The sequence below is a fragment of the Panthera leo genome, chromosome E2, assembly GCF_018350215.1.
Source record: "Panthera leo isolate Ple1 chromosome E2, P.leo_Ple1_pat1.1, whole genome shotgun sequence".
NCBI classification, from domain to species: Eukaryota; Metazoa; Chordata; class Mammalia; order Carnivora; family Felidae; genus Panthera; species Panthera leo.
The window spans coordinates 4396179-4413035 of record NC_056693.1 but is presented as its reverse complement, the minus strand read 5'-3'; the positions used below and the strand labels follow the sequence as shown (position 1 = coordinate 4413035).

The window sequence follows — 16857 nt, the reverse complement described above, 5'->3', positions numbered from 1 at the left end:
TTTTTTTTAATTAAAATTTTAACGTTTATTTATTTTTGAGACAGAGAGAGACAGAGCATGAACAGGGGAGGGGCAGAGAGAGAGGGAGACACAGAATCTGAAACAGGCTCCAGGCTCTGAGCGGTCAACATAGAGCCCAACGCGGGGCTCAAACTCATGACCCTGAGATCATGACCTGAGCCGAAGTCGGATGCTTAACCGACCGAACCACCCAGGCGCCCCCTTTTTTTTTTTTTTTAATGTTTTACTTTTATTTTTGAGACAGAGAGAGACAGAGCGTGAGCAGGGGAGGAACAGAGAGAGAGCAAGACAGAATCTGAAGCAGGCTCCAGGCTGTCAGCACACAGCCTGATGCGGGGCTCGAACTCACAAACCGTGAGATCATTACCTGAGCCAAACTCAGACCCTCAACCGACTGAGCCACCCAGGCTCCCCCACACAGAAAATCTTACTTGTGGGAGGTATGGGATGTTTATTAGATCTATTGTGGTAATGACTTTGTAAGCAGGACCCAAGGGTGCAGGAGCACCTGGTTCCAGTGGCCCCAGACAGACCCAGTTCTGCCACTCACGGCTGACCAAATCCAAGGGCAAGACAGAGGACTTTTGCTGCCTCAATTTTGACCTCAAACTTCCTCACTGGGTTCCTTCCAGCTTGTCTCCCGGCTCAGGAGGAAGACCCTGAGGACAAAGTATCCCTCAGGGGAACTGGAACTACCCCTCAAGCCACAAGCACTGCCCTGAGCCAAAAAACCCCACCCTGGACTGACTCCCAGACAATGACAGATTTAACCCTCACTGTCAACCTGCAGGCACCCACTCACTTTTGCCCCCCTGTTTCCCTTATATAAACCTGGAAGTATTTCTAGCACATTGGACACAATCTGAGACATTAGCCATCTTCCCAGTGTCTGCCTCCCTGAAATAACTTCCTTTGTCTCACCACCTCTCATCTCTCTGCCTTTGGATTTTGTCAGGAGCAAGTGACCAAACCTGATCTGTTTGGGACCCTGGAGACACGTGCTCTTGTACCCCATCCCTGCACACCAGCTAACAGCACAGCAATGAGTGGTGGCAAAACCAGAAAGGGATTTTCGTCAGGGAGGCCAACACCGAGAAGGCAGTGCACAGACATCTCAAACATGGTCTCCAAATTACCGGAATAATCCTCAACCTTGAAAAAGGAAATAGATCCTTTCAAATTAAACAACACACTTCAAATGTAAGGACATTATGCTAAGTGAAATAAATGAATGAGACACACAGACACTGAATCTACTAACGTGACTAACCTAATGGAGTGAACCTCATGAAAAAAGGAAGGAATGAAGGAAGGGAGAAAACAAGGAATATGGCAACAAAAAAGTAAGAAAGGAACAAAATGTAATTGCCTGGGGTTTAGAATAGATACAAATGTGGAAGGGGGCGTCTGGGTGGCTCAGTAGGTTAAGCATCCAACTCCTGGTTTCAGCTCATGTCATGATCTCAGGGTTCATGGGTTTGAGAGCTGCATCGGGATCTGTGAGGACAGTGATCTGTGAGCCTGTTTGGGATTCTCTCTCTCTCTCTGCCCCTCCCTGGCTCATGATTGCTCTCTCTCTCTTTCTCTCTCTCTCTCAAAATAAATAGATTAAAAAAAAAAAAAAGATACAAATGTGGAAGTAGTTGTGTAACAGGTATTGTTTCATTTTTGTAAGACGAGAAATTCAAAGGGATTTGTTTTGTAATAATGTAAATATTCTTAACAGCACAGTTCAAAATGGTTAAAAAGATAAATTTCAGGACTTAGGTTTTCAACCACAATTAAGAGTAAAATATACGAGCCCCTGGGTGGCTCAGTCGGTTAAGATCCAACTGAGCGTCCAACTTCGGCTCAGGTCATGATCTCATGGTTCGTGGGTTCGAGCCCCTCGTTGGGCTCTGTGCTGACAGCTCGGAGCCTGGGGCCTGCTTTGGATATTCTCTCTCTCTCTCTCTCTCTCTCCCTCCCTCTCCCTCCCTCCCTCCCTCTCTGCCCCTCTCCTGCTTGTACTCTCTCTCTCAAAAATAAATAAACATTAAAAAAAAAAAAAGTAAAATATAAAACCTAAAGCTGAAGGGAGTGTGGGTGGCTCAGTGGGTTAAGCATCTGACTCCTGGTTTCAGCTCAGGTCATGATCCCATGGTGCCTGAGATGCAGCCCCAGATTGGGCTCTGTGCTGACAGTACAGAGCCTGCTTGGGATTCTCTCTCTTCCTCTCTCTGCCTCTCCTTCCCCTTCTCCCTCTCTCTCTCTCTCTCTTTCTCAATCCCTCTCTGTATCTCTCTGGTGTGCACGCATACTCTCTGTCTCTAAAAAACTAAACATAAAAAAAAACCCAAAACCTAAAGTTGATACAACAAAGTTGAGTTTTAAAACATTACCTTCAATTCAAGAAGGTATTTTTCTCACAAAAGTCATATACGTTCATCCATAAATACATAATGAACAAAACAACCACTGACCCACTAACCAAGAGAAAGAAACAAGGTGAGTCATAAGCAAAGAATGTATGGGTAATATTTATATAGAAAAATACATAACTTTATTGGGAATTGATATATAGCTGATTCCAATTTGATTTAAACCCTACACTGTGGTAAAATGCACTGAGTTGAAAACTTATGCACAAACATAAAACATAGATAAAAAAACAAAAAAAAATTAATTCATGCTATGGAACCTATCATACAAAAGAAAGCATTGTTCAGGAATTCTAAAACAAAAATCAGACAAATTTTAGACCCTGAAATTCTGCATAAAACTAATGTTTTAGGTGCACCTGGGTGGCTCTGTAGATTGAGTGTCCCACCCTTGATTTCAGCTTAGTTCATGATCCCACCAGGCTCCAAGGATGGAGCCCACATAAAATTCTCTCCCTCCCTTTGCCCCTCCCCACGCTCATGCAGGCTTGCTCCCTTTCTCTGCTATGGGGTAGAATAGCGTAATATATATATATTTTTTTAACATTTATTTATTTTTGAGACAGAGAGAGACAGAGCATGAACGGGGGAGGGTCAGAAAGAGAGGGAGACACAGAATCTGAAACAGGGTCCAGGCTCTGAGCTGTCAGCACAGAGCCTGACGTGGGGCTCGAACTCACGGACCGTGAGATCATGACCTGAGCCGAAGTTGGCCGCCTAACCAACTGAGCCACCCAGGCGCCCCCAGAATAGTGTAATATTATGCAAGGGTGCTGAATGAAACAACCTAGCATATTTGGGAACATAAACATGAAGCAATAGTTAAGTTTTGAAAGAATAACAAACCTTCAAGGACATATTTTTAAAGTTTATTTCTTTAACGTGTGTGTGAGAGAGAGAGAACAGAAGTAGGGAGGGGCAGAGAGAGAAGGGGAGAATCCTAAGCAAGCTCCACACTATCCGCGGAGGTCCTGATGCATGGCTCAAACCAAAGAACCATCAGATCATGACCTGAGCCGAAATCGAGTCAGACACCTAACCAGTGGAGCCACCCAGGCACCCCCAAAAACACTTTAAAATGGAATTGTTATCTCTAAGGAACTGTTTATGTTTAGAACCACACGTGTTATCCAAAATACTCTGTAAGGTTTTAAATTCACAAATCATGCATTTGCAGGGCACCTGGCTGGCTCAGTTGGTTAAGCGTCTGAATCTTGGTTTCGGCTCAGGTTATGATCTCACAGTTCATGGGTTCAAGCCCCACATCTGGCTCTGCATTGACAGTGCAGAATCTGCCTGGGATTCTCTCTCTGTCCCTCTCCCACTCTCGCTCTTTTGTTCAAAATAAATAAACTTAAAAAAAGAAAGAAAGGAAAAGTTGGCTAAAAAAAGAGCTGAAGGTACCTTAGGCTCTTAAATTTGTAACATTCATTTTTCCAATGTTCCATTAATTGTGGAAGCAAGGCTTCTAGTTTTGTTTAGGGGTATTCATTTGCTGGATTGAATACTGAAAATTTTAGCCATCTTTTCTCTAAGGGTGAGAACAAATTGGTCTGCAAAGTTCATAATGTCCAGTTCCATCTTGGTCCTTGTAACTAAAAAAGAAAGATCCTGGATCAGTCCATTTACATAACATAGTTAAATACTACTACATGGGTGAATTCCACATCTAAAGACCAGAATTTTCTTTAAAGAAACATTGGACTTGGAAACAATCATCAAAACTAAAAGGAAACCGATGGAATGGGAGAAGATATTTGCAAATGACATTTTAGATAAAGGGTTAGTATCCAAAATCTATAAAGAACTTATCAAGCTCACCACACAACAAATAATCCAGTGAAAAAAATGGGCAAAAGACATGAATAGACACTTTTCCAAAGAAGACATCCAGATGGCCAACCAACATATGAAAAGATGTTCAACATCACTCATCATCAGGGAAATACAAATCAAAACCTCACACCTGTCAGAATGGCTAAAATTAACAACTCAGGAAACAGCAGGTATTGGCAAGGATGTGGAGAAGGGGAACCCTCTTGCACTCCTGGTGGGAATGCATATTGGTACATACATATATTCGGCAATCAAAAAGAATGAAATCTTGTCGTTTGCAACAATATGGATGGAACTAGAGTTATGCTAAGCAAAATAAGTCACTCAGAAAAAGATAAATATCCTATTATTTCACTCATGTGGAATTTAAGAAACAGAACAGATAAACATAGGGGAAGGGAAGGAAAAAGAAGATAAAAACAGAGGAAGGCAAAGGACAAGTGACTCTTAAATACAGAAAATTAAGTGAGGGTTGCTGGAGGGGTGTTGGGTGGGGGGATGGGCTAAATGGGTGATGGGTATAAAGAAGGGCACTTGATGGGATGAGCACTGGGTGTTATAAGTGATGAATCACTAAATTCTACTATTAAGATCAAAAAAATTTAAAAAAATCACAATTCCCTCTTAATTATAGAGAACAAATAGGGTTAATGAAGGGAGGTGGGTGCGAAATCTGTTAGATGGGTGATGGGCATGAAGGAGGGCACTTGTTATGACAAGCACTGGATATTGTATGTTAAGTGATAAACCACTGAATTCTATTCCTGAAACCAATATTCCACTGTATGTTAACTAAATAGAATTTAAATGCTGGGGAGGAGAGGGAAGGAAAGAGGAGAGGTAGGGGAAGGGAAGGGAGGGGAAGGGGGAGGAGGAGGGATAAGTGAAGGGAAGATGGGGGGGGGAAGAGAGGGGAAAAGAAGGGAGGGGAAGGGAAGGAAAGAGGAGAGGTAGGGGAAGGGAAGGGAGGGGAAGGGGGAGGAGGAGGGATAAGTGAAGGGAAGATGGGGGGGAAGAGAGGGGAAAAGAAGGGAGGGGAAGGGAAGGAAAGAGGAGAGGTAGGGGAAGGGAAGGGAGGGGAAGGGGGAGGAGGAGGGATAAGTGAAGGGAAGATGGGGGGGAAGAGAGGGGAAAAGAAGGGAGGGGAAGGGAAGAGGAGGGGAGGGGAGGAAGTTAGACTTCATTGTAATCATCATGAAGGGATTCATAGGGCTTTTGTGTACAAGACTGAATTTTGTTCCGATCCACAGGATTGGGAAAAGCCATTATAATTGATAGGTGGGGTCTTCCAGGGACCCTTTTAACGTCTTGCCTAAAGTTAGCAGTCTTTCTTTAGGCCCCATTTATGATGCTCCCAGTGGAGGTTCCCATCCAGTGTATGGCCTGGCCCTCACCAATAACCAGGTTGTTGAGAAACCAGGTTGGGAAGGTTGGATCACCATGTTAAATTCTTCACCAATTATGGGCATCCTCAGTCACTTTAGGGAATTCTTTGACTGTGGCTCCAAGTTCAGCCTTACTCCAGAGAACATAAGAAACTTTGGGTCGACCTAGGTCCTCAGAGGACTCATCTTTAAAGGGGCAGGTTTTAATAGGTTCATGAGAGGAGGCAGCAGAGTGAACTTCAGGGGAAAAGGAAGGTGCAGCAAAGGGATGGAAGGGAGAGGACAGAGGAAGATGCTCAGGAGGTGGGGCCTGAGCACAAGTGGCTTCCTAGTTAGTATCTGTTGACATTGAAGGTGGGGGAGAAGACTACAAATCAGCAACTCTTTTTTATCCTTTTAATTGTTTGCTTACCTTATTTCACTGAAAAATTATATATATGTTAGCATGAGGCAATATTACATTCTTGATAGGGTTTGGAACCTTCAAAATACAAAAACAGAAATCCTATTCCATCTTGTTGATTTCAGAATCATAGTTGTGCAACTCAGCTTTGATTAAAGTAACTCTGGAAAGTTCAAAGAATCCAGTAATGGCCACCGGAGTTCTAAATTACCTCTGGTTAAGTCCGTCCAGATGCCCAAGCAGAAGGAAAGTATCTTTTATTTCTTTTTTTGAGAGAGAGTGAGAGAGGTGGGGGAGTGGAGTTTGAGCCAGGGGCAGGTACAGAGGTAGACAGAGAATCCAAAGTGGTCTCCACACTGACAGCAGAGAGCTGGATGCAAGGTTCGAACTCGAGAACCATGAGGTCATGACCTGAGCTGAAGTCAGACGCTTAACCCACTGAGCCACCCAGGTGCTCCAGAAAGTATTTTTTAAGCCTAAGGAAGGCGTCTATTCCTTCGGCTGGAATAGAGGAGTAGCACCCATGAGCAAGGTCAAGTCCACCCCTTCCTGTTGGGTCTACTGACGTGCAGGGGAAGAATGCTACAGCGTTGAATGATTCTTGATATGATCTCAAGACTTGCTGGCATCAGAAAAGGCCACTGCCTACCATGGTCAAGTTTGATCTTCTAGGAACATGGGGTTCCTGGTCTCCCCAGCATCAGTGGTCTGTTGAAATCTCAAAGAAGCTACAATTAGTCAAGGTATAAGCTAGCGAGCATAGGTCAGTGGGTTATATGTGTGCAGCCACTGTAGTGCTTAGAACAGTTATAGTCTGAGAAAGACTGTATTTGGACAATAACATAGATACGTTATTAAGTGTTCATTAAGCTCTCACTCTATGCACACACACAGGTTACATGGTGCTGTGCTGGGAACCTCGGGAACATGTATGTGAGTTAATCTTCACCATACTTTTGGGCTTGAAAATAGGTGTCCCATATTTCCCCCAGAATACAGATGCTGGGCCCTGCCTTTCTGTTTGTTTTATTTATTCCTTAACACTGATTACACAAGATTGGAGCAAAATATGGATTAGAGGAAGATACAAAGCCTGAACTGGAACTTAAGTTCAGACTGTTGACTAAGAATGAAATTGGCGGGGCACTTGCATAGCTCAGTCAGTTGAGCATCTGACTTTGACTCAGGTCATGATCTTGGGGTTTGTGTGTTCAAGCCCCGCATCAGGCTCTCTGCTGTCAGCTGGAGACTGGAGCCTGCTTCGGAATCTGTGTCTCCCTTTCTCTCTGCCCCTCCCCTGCTCATGCTCTGTCTCTCTCCCCCTCTCAAAAATAAATAAGTATTTTTTAAAAAACTTTTTTAAAGAATCAAATTGCCATGAGATAGACCCGGAGAACGTAAAATCTGAACTGTATGTACAGAGATTCCACACACATGTAAAAATTGCAAAGACTGACAAAGTAAATTAATACATATTTGAAGAAAAGAAGAAAAGTAGGAGCCTGGGACTTTAAAGAGAAGGCAGGCACTTCAACGAAAGATGAAAGAGAGGAAATATTTGGTAAACAAATATTCTCTGAGCCACTCAAAAACAAATAGGGCATAGAGGACTTTGCTCCAATGGGCCATACTAGGTTCCTCGCTGTTAATCACACCTAGTTGATGTCACAGTATATTTGTGTGTGGTGACAGCAATCATCCTGGGGCAGTTTCTCTATCTAAATTCTTTTTAGGCAATGAAGCGGGAGAAAAAGACGTTTCCTGAATCTGTTGGATGCAGATTGCTTTTTAACTCAAAATGAGCTTTCTGCCAAAGCGGCCTGTCATGGGGCAGCCTGGGCTTGGCCCATATAAACTGGAGGATATTGCGTGGAATTAAATACAACACAGAGAAAGAAAAAAAAATACTGTATGAAATCATATAGAATCTTAAAAAAGTTCAAATCATCAAAGCAAGGATTAGAGTATTAGAAATGTTGAGATAGAGGTCCAATGAAAATGTGAAAGTTAGGGACTCCTGGGTGGCTCAGTCGGTTAAGCATCCAACTTTAGCTCAGGTCATGATCTCGTGGTCCATGGATTTCAGCCCTGCATCAAGCTCTGTGCTGACAGCTCAGAGCCTGGAGCCTGCTTCGGATTTTGTGTTGTCCACTCTCTCTGCCCCTCCCCCACTCACGCTCTGTCTCTCTCACTCTCAAAAATGGATGTTAGGAAAAAAAAAAAAAGGGAAAGAAAATGAGAAAGTAGTGGGAACCCTCACTAAAATGGAGTCAGGAAGTTTCAGCAGGGGGAGCTCTCAAACCCTATCACTCATAGTCAATGGCAGATCCAAAGAGAAGGTCTTGACCTTCCACAAACTTGACCTTGGAGGTAGCTTATACTCTACTATTCCAGCCACAGGAAGAGATGTTTTTCTCATTTCTCCCAGACAACAGCTCAACCAATGAAAACCCACCGTCCTTCAAAATACCAATTTAGTCTAAAGGACTTTGAGTTTATAACAGACTTCCCAACTTACTCCTGTCTCTTCAAAAAAGCAGGTCTCTTGTTTCTTCCCTGGACCTGCCTATGGTTTTGCCACAGCCCAAACATATATCCCTAATTACAATTCTTTGTTATTCCCAAATAAACCCTTCTTCTGCTGGTAAAATAACTGGTAGGTTTTTTCTTTTTTTTTAATGTTAATTTATTTGTGTGAGAGAGAGGCAGCACAAGGGGGTAGGGGCAGAGAGAGAGGGAAACACGGAATCTGAAGCAGGCTCCAGGCTCTGAGCTGTCAGCACAGAGCCCGACGCGGGGCTTGAACTCACATACTGTGAGATCGTGACCTGAGCCGAAGTCGGACGCTTAACCGACTGAGCCACCCAGGCGCCCCAGTAATATTCATTTTTGAAGTTAAATGTTACAAGGTTCACTCATGCTGATGAGTAAGTAGTGGACTTCTCCTGTAACAGCAGAGTGACTATAATGTATTGGACACTTGCAACTTGCTAGGAGAGAGCATCTAAAGTGTCCTCGGCACACACAGAAAATTCTTCACTCTGTGGGCTGAGGGATAGGCTCATTAGGTGGATTGTGGTAATCGTTCTGTAGGCAGATAAGGTTAGGGGTCTACAGAAAAAGGAAGACAAGGCACAGATTTCCTAACATAAGACAAGTCCCTTTAGACCCCCAGCCACGTTAGGATCTAGACCAGCACTACTTACCCAAAGCCCATGTTTGGTGAACGTCCTGGGATATGTCAAAATTGCAGAAAAGTAGACATCAGTAGTTAATGATTTTAAGGCAGCCAAATGTAAAAACAAATATGCACTACCAGGCCAGGAGATAGTCTAGTCATAACAGAGATAATAAACCCACGGCAAAACTTCCACTGCTGTTTCCAAAGTAAAGATGGACTTCACACACATTCTTGAATGGTTTTGGGGGAATTAAACCCCTCTGAGCATCCAAATACCAGACTGAGAGAGCCACAGAATGGATGATGACCACCCACGGTGGCCCTGTGACTTCAATCAACCAGGATCTGGACTCTTGCCAACGTGGGATGACTTTTGAGTGAGCGTATACTAAAATGTCCTTTGCCAGGCCCCTTCATAAATATGCATATGCCACTAGCTTAAAACTTCCCCCAAGTCTTTTGTCTGGGGGAGTCACCATTTTAGGAAATGTCCTTGGGGTTCTTATTTGTTGCAAGGAAAACCTGTCTTTTTCCTATTCTTTGGCTTGGTGGTGTCTTTTGGCTCAACCCCCAACAAGAGGTGAAACCACATTCGGGTTACAATTTAAGAATATATACGGATATTTGCTTTCTAAACCTTCAACAACTGGATATTCATGAATGGAAAAGAAGATGCTGAAAGAGGAAACACAAGAAGCAGAGAATTTAATAAAAAGGACAGAAATTTAGGCAACAAAATATGTAGTTCTCTGTTCCTATATATCTGTATTCGGGTTTCAGCAAAAAGTGAGTACTTACTTTGCAATTGGGAATAGGCAGCCAAGCAAATTTTTGATCTCCTTTAATCTGTTTGTGTGAAGGGAGAGCCCAGAGTGGGGCCAGACCTGGAAAATTTTCAGAAGGTAGATCTGGGTGGGGCTGTGGGGGGATAAAGGTTCTAGGCTTCTGATCTCCCTGCTTATGGTATATTTCCAGTTCTGTCTTCCTGACTTTGTATAGGGGACAATGACATTTTAAGAGCTGCCCTAAAATGTGCTCCTGTTGATTATTTTGAAATTAAAGACACTTACGAAACAGCCTACACCTGGGGCACCTGGGTGGCTCAGTCGGTTGAGTGTCTGACTTGGGCTCAGGTCATGATCTCACTGTTCATGGGTTTGAGCCCCACATCAGGCTCTGTGCTGACAGCTCAGAGCCTGGAGCCTGCTTTGGACTCTGTGTGTGTGTCTCTCTCTGCCCTTCCCTGCTCGTGCTCTATTTCTTTCTCTCTCTCAAAAATAAATAAACATCAAAAAAAAAAAAATTAAAAAGAAAAGAAACAGCCTATGCAAAAAGAACACTGACTCACATTTAATTGCAAAACAGAAATATCAGTCTCCATGTAATAGATACCTTTCCAGCACCAAGAGGTAAAGAGACATTCTGTCACCAAAGACAGAAAAGAGCTGAGGTCTGCATGAACAAACCTTACTTTTCATTAATTTATTACCACTACACAATTTCCATTTAATTCCTTACTAACTGAAGGCCCAAACAGCGGTTTCCTTTATGCTGTCAAATCCTCACAGACTTATTGTCTCTTTCTCTACGAAGTATAAAAACTATTTGCATTGGTTATTTCTATGGTTTTCAATTTCATTATTGGGCTTTTATGCGCATGTAATTAAACTTTGAGATTTTTTTGTCTCCTATGACTGGTCTCAGTCAATTTGATTCTTAGACCAGCTAAAAGAACCTTGAATGGTAAAGGAAAATTATTTCTCCGCAACAACGTTTTCCCTAAAGTCCTAAATAACTTAAAGTGCAGGGTTGAATATCTGTTCAAGACCATCTATAAAGAATTAGCAATCTATCTGCATACACGATGAAATTCTTTTCCATCTGGGTTAAGTACATTCTAAATTTGATCACCTTTTTTTAACACCTTGTTTCAGTGCCAAAGGTGATGGCCATTGTGTCATACCCTGGGACACACTGGAGGTAAAAATGGTCATTTTCAATGACGAGTTTGTGTCCATTCGTGCTAAAGGTGATTTTGCTTTCAGTGGCTACAGGAGAGCTCTGGTTAATAAGATGGAGGAGAAGTGTCTACGGAGGCAGGACTTCCCTGAATTTATTAGAAATGACCTCAAATCAAAATTTGTATGTACTATCAGACTCTTTCCTTATTCCTTCTTAATGCATGAGATACAGTTTGATGCCTGATGGTGGGTAATCCTATTGAGGCCATGAGAAATCAAGGATAAACACAGGGGTGCCCGGGTGCGTCAGTCAGTGAAACATCTGACACTGGTTCAGGTCATCATCCCACCGTTCGTGAGTTCGAATCCTATATTGGGTGAGCTCAGCCCCACACTGGGTGAGCCACCCTTGGGATAAGTCCCACTTCTCTCTCTCTCCCTCCCTCTGCATCTCGCTCAATTGCTCCCTCTCTTTCTTATTTAATACAAGTGTTACTCTTTTCTTGGTATAGCTGAACAGAAACTAACAGCTACAAAATGAAATTATTATATTTTCATTCTATCAGTGTTAAATGTGAGCACCACCTGCTACCCACCACCATCATAATATTAGTTTAAACAACTCAGAAATTATTTCCACTCCATACCCAACATGTGTAAGGGCAGCAAGAGCTGTGAAGGAACATGGAGATTTCTGGCCCAAGATTGGGTGCGCTGTTTGAAGCAGAAATGCTCACTGCCTGCTCAACTAATCAGTCCCTGGCACAGAGCCCAGACCATGAGACAGTACTAATCACGGGGCTGAGTGGGAGTGAGGGACATACCTGCCAGCATCGTCTGCATCACTGGAAGGTCATCCATCTACATGGTATTTCCATCATCCAATACCCCACTTACTATCCACTGTCACTAATCTAGGCATGAGAAAGTTCAGTAATCGGTCACTCGACAGCATCTGGCCCTTAGTAACATCCAGGAATTCATTTAAATTATGAAGAAAAAAGGGCACCTGACTGGCTCAGTCAGTAGAGCACACAACTCTTGATCTCAGGGTTGTGAGTTTGACCCCTACATTGGATGTAGATAGAGATTACTTAAAATCTTTAGGGGCGCCTAGGCTGGCTCAGTGGGTTAAGCATCCGACTTCGGCTCAGCTCATGATCTCATGGTTCGTGGGTTCAAGCCCCTCATCAGGCTCTGCACTAGCAGTGTGAAGCTTGCTTAGGATTCTCTCTCTCTACCCCTCTTTCACTTGCGTTCTCTCTCTCAAAACAGATAAAACTTAAAAAAAAAAAATTTGAGCCCTGGTTAAACTTTTTCTCAGATAAACAGCATTGATCGGATCTCTCTCCATTTATAAAGGCCCTGGTACTTTTTTAGGTTTGAGTCCTCACTGATGTGGTTTGAAGTGTTGGGGATGGAACCAGTGGCCAAGAAAGAAATCTTGAGTTGTCTTTGGTGCAAAAAGTTGTTTTCATTGAAGCATGGGGACAGCACCCATGGGTAGAAAGAGCTGCACCAGGGTTGATGGATGACATTATATACGTTCAGGTTGGAAGGGGGTTAGGGATAGCATAAGTCTCTAAAGAATTTTGGAAGCAAGGTTTCTAGGACCTTGAGGGAGCTAGCTGCTGTTAGGAAAAAAAGTCATTTACCACTGTTTAGTAAAAACTCAGTCATAAGACCCTTCAGATGTATATCAGGGGGTCATAAGCTTGGAAGATGATTGCCAACATAGATCTTGGGGTGGGGGTGGAGATAAAGGAAGTTTCCAAAGGAATTCTTATATGTTAAAGTGGACTTACAGGGGGGTGCTTGAGTGGCTCAGTCAGTTAAGTATATGACTTCGGCTCAGGTCATGATCTCACTGTTCGAGTTCGAGCCCCATGTCGGGCTCTGTGCTGACAGCTCAGAGCCTGGAGCCTGCTTTAGATTCTGTGTCTCCCTCTCTCTCTGCCCCTCCCCTGCTCGCACTCTGTCTCTGTCTCTCAAAAATGAATAAATGTTAAAAAAAAAAACTTTTAAAAAAAGTAGACTTACAGAATCCTGCAGGGACGGGGGGGGGGGGGGGGGGGGCAGATAATGTTAAGCTACAATTCTCTTTTTCCCTTAGCAAAGTGTCAACATCAAGGCAGCTGAACTCGTAGAATAATGTCACTCTGCTTGTTTCAAGGACTTGTCAAGGGGCTGTGGGCAGTAAAGAAATTTCTCAATTGCCTTTGTTTCCCCCATTAATCCCCCTTAACAATCTTTACCCTTAAATCTTTAAGTGTGATGAGGGTGGAAGGTCTCATCTTCTGTAGCTTCTTCCTGCCAAATAAGGGACGTAGAGATGTCCCTACCTATGAGCCAACACTGGTCAGTTGGGGACTTATATATATATATAGGAGTTACAAAAGCCAGAGGCAGCTGAGTCCAAGGGAGACCGCACGTATGGACCTTCCCGAGTGGAAAGGATCATCTGTCAGATTGAAGCTATGGCAGTCAAACAGCCTGGGCGCCAGGTGGAGGAGAGACATGGGAGAAATCAACAAAACCTGATTAGAACACCAAAAAGAAAAAGCAGCTCAAAAAAGAGTCCTTTGATAGTTGACATAAATCTTCTTCGAATCCAAGAGTTTGACCAATCGTTAAAGGAAAGAGAGGGATCATTTAAAGGGCCAACTTGAGCATTCACATCTGTTCGAAACCCAGAAATATGTTTGTAGTAATCTGGAATGTATGCCCAGCACTGTCTTTGTGATAGCACATGTCCCCGTTTCTGCAGCAGTTAAAACATCTAATGCCATTTTATTTTGTAAAACTGCCTTATGCATTTGTGTCCCTTCAGTATTTAACAGGGAAATGCTACTTTGAGTGTCATTTAAGGCTTTGACCACGTACTTATTTCCACGTACCAAACAACATCCTCCAGTCCCAAAGAGGGATCAAAGATGGTCATACCAATGAAACAGAACATGCCCACTGTTGTTTTACACGTAGAAGGTCGGCTGGGTTGCTAATGGTCCATGCATCCAGGCAACACCCAAAGTACAGGGGCTTATCCAGCCTGGGTGAAGCCATGGCCACAAGTTAGAGCCACACAGACACTGGGTCCCATTCAGGGCTCATCATCTAATTCTGGGCCTCCCTGAACTACAGTTAGGATATCACGGGCCAGGGAGGGTGGGTGATGGGTACTGAGGAGGGCACCTTTTGGGATGAGCACTGGGTGTTGTATGGAAACCAATTTGACAATAAATTTTATATATTGAAAAAAAAAAAAAAAAAAAGGATATCACGGGCCATTTGGTTTTGGAGAGCCACCTTTCCAGAGCACTGTGGATACAAGGCCAAAAGTAAATAGCAATTAATTTTTTAAGGCCTGAGCTGTTTGCTAAGTTATCTGTACACTAAAAAGGATGGTCTGTTGTCATTTTGTGGAGACCAAAGTCATCCAAATCTAGGGACAATTTCTCCTAGCAAGGTTTTTGTCACCTCGATGGCCTTTCTACTCAAATGAGTAGCCTGGTATAAACCCTGTTTTACCTTCCATTGGCTATTTGGTGGAGGGTGGGGGATAAAGATTTTTCCCTCATTATTAACAAGCCATTCCTGTGCATTTTTTGAACATACTCGTTCCTGGGCTATGTGAATGTTTCAGTGTTGAATAGACTGGTGTTATGGACTTTATTGGAGTTAGACTGGTTTAAGACTTAGCATTTGTTTATTTGGTGCTGCCCACTTGGCTGCAGGGCCTGCCAAATTGTTTCCCTTAGATGCTAAGGTCAGATCTTTTTGCTGTCTTTTGAGGCGAATAACAGTCACCTCCGTCAGCAGATGTACAGCCTCAAGAAGAGTAATCACTTAGGGCCCATATTTGATTGGGGAGTTGTTATGACTTGATTATAATCCCCTTTTCTTCCAAATTGCCCCATGTAAGATTAGGAAGGCACACTTAGCTTCTTTTGAGGTCCTATGCCAATTTTAAAGCACAGACGAGTGCTGTTATCGCTGCTTTTGGGGCAGATCTATTTGCTGGGAGGGCTTTGGCTTCAACAGTTTGAGTCAGACTGACTACAGGCTATCCAGCTTTTCCTATGCCCTTTTCTCCCATGAAACTTCTGCAGGGGCGCCTGGGTGGTTCAGTCGGTTAAGCGTCCAACTTCAGCTCATGTCATGATCTCATGGCTCATGAGTTCGAGTCCCACATCATCAGCACTGAAAGCAGTGAGCCTCCTTCAGATCCTCTGTTCCCCTCTCTCTGCCCCTCCCCCGCTCGCTCTTTCAAAAATAAACATTAAAAAAAATAAAGTTTGACAAGTGTTAGGTATTATTTGAGGTATATCTAAGAGCATAGCCTGGTATTTAGTAAGTCGACCTCCCATCATCCACTGGTGGCCTTTGGTCTCAAAGCACTCTGGCCCTGATGTGGAGTCATTATTGTCAGGGACTGTCCCACTGTTAAGTTTCGAGGCTTCTTCGTACCAGGAGGGCTGTTGAGTGCTTGGATAAAGCCTCTATTTGGAATTGTACATCAACAGAGGTGGTTCCTGGGACAAATAGGACTAAGGAATAAAACCATCAAGAAGCTCTCTTTGAGGTCTAGCCTTACCAGTATCCTAATTATGAGGAATCACTGACAAGTGGGAGAAGACTTGTCTCAGGAGATCAGGGCATCCCCAAGTACACCATCCAGTCCAATCATAAGGAAAGTTTAGTCATCCATTATGCCCACAAGTCCATAGTTAACCCCATGGAGTGGGGTACGCTCTGGCTTTTAAGGAGAAATTTTTCCATTCCAGCCACACAGAACTGATCAAGGTGATAGATGAGTGACATAATTATTGAGGACTCTATCCCATTTTCCAGCTGTTCACATATTCACATATCCACAGGGTCCTGTTATCCCCAGAGAATAATAGGCATGAAGACTGTCTATACATGAGCTATTGTGTCAATTTCTCTGAAGTTCACCTCAAATTGTCCGGCCTGGGCAAACAACAAACAACCAGAACTGAATACCCGTAAAGATCAGTTATTGAAACATAGTTTTTTCTCTCCATAATCACCCTTATTTCCAGAGACAGCCAAATGAGGGCTAATTTGATTGAAAAACAAATCCAATTTTTAACAAACTTGGCCTATTATTTACATAAACTCAGTAAGAATAGTCATTGACCATACAGATCTTTTAAAATCGTTTTACTTAGGGGCGCCTGGGTGGTTCAGTCAGTTAAGGTCCAACTTCGGCTCAGGTCATGATCTCGCTGTTTGTGAGTTCAAGCCCTGCATCAGGCTCTGTGCTGACAGCTCAGTGCCTGGAGCCTGCTTTGGATTCTGTGTCTCCCCCGCTCTCTGCCCCTTCCCCCACTCATGCTCTGTTCTCTCTTTCTCTCTCTCTCTCTCTCTCTCAAAAATAAACATTTAAAAAAGTCTTTTTGGGAGGCACGTAGGTAGCTCAGTCGGTTGAGCGTCCAACTTTGGCTCAGGTCATGATCTCACAGTTAACGGGTTCAAGCCCCGCATCGGGCTCTGTGCTGACAGCCCAGGGCCTGGAGCCTGCTGCAGGATTCTGTGTGTGTCTCTCTCTGCCCCTCCCCTGCTCGTGCTCTCTGTCTCAAAAATAAACATTAAAAAAAAAAATTGTTTTTTTAATTTGCTTTACTTG

General features: G+C 43.4%; 1 protein-coding gene across 10 annotated transcripts in view; it reads right to left on the bottom strand.

Annotated features, from left to right (window-relative positions):
- Positions 1 to 16857, bottom strand: part of LOC122207961 (zinc finger protein 708-like) — a 78773-nt gene that overhangs the window by 25703 nt on the left and 36213 nt on the right. For 3 of the 10 annotated variants that reach the window (XM_042918404.1, XM_042918411.1, XM_042918410.1), the window contains exon 2: positions 3846 to 4036. The exons of 3 other annotated variants lie outside the window; for them this stretch is intronic. The gene's annotated coding sequence lies outside the window, so the exon portion shown is untranslated. Of the gene's footprint in view, positions 1 to 3845; positions 4037 to 9271; positions 10366 to 16857 lie in introns of those variants that run through there. 4 more of the 10 variants (XM_042918408.1, XM_042918406.1, XM_042918412.1 and 1 more) reach the window with 4 other exon arrangements.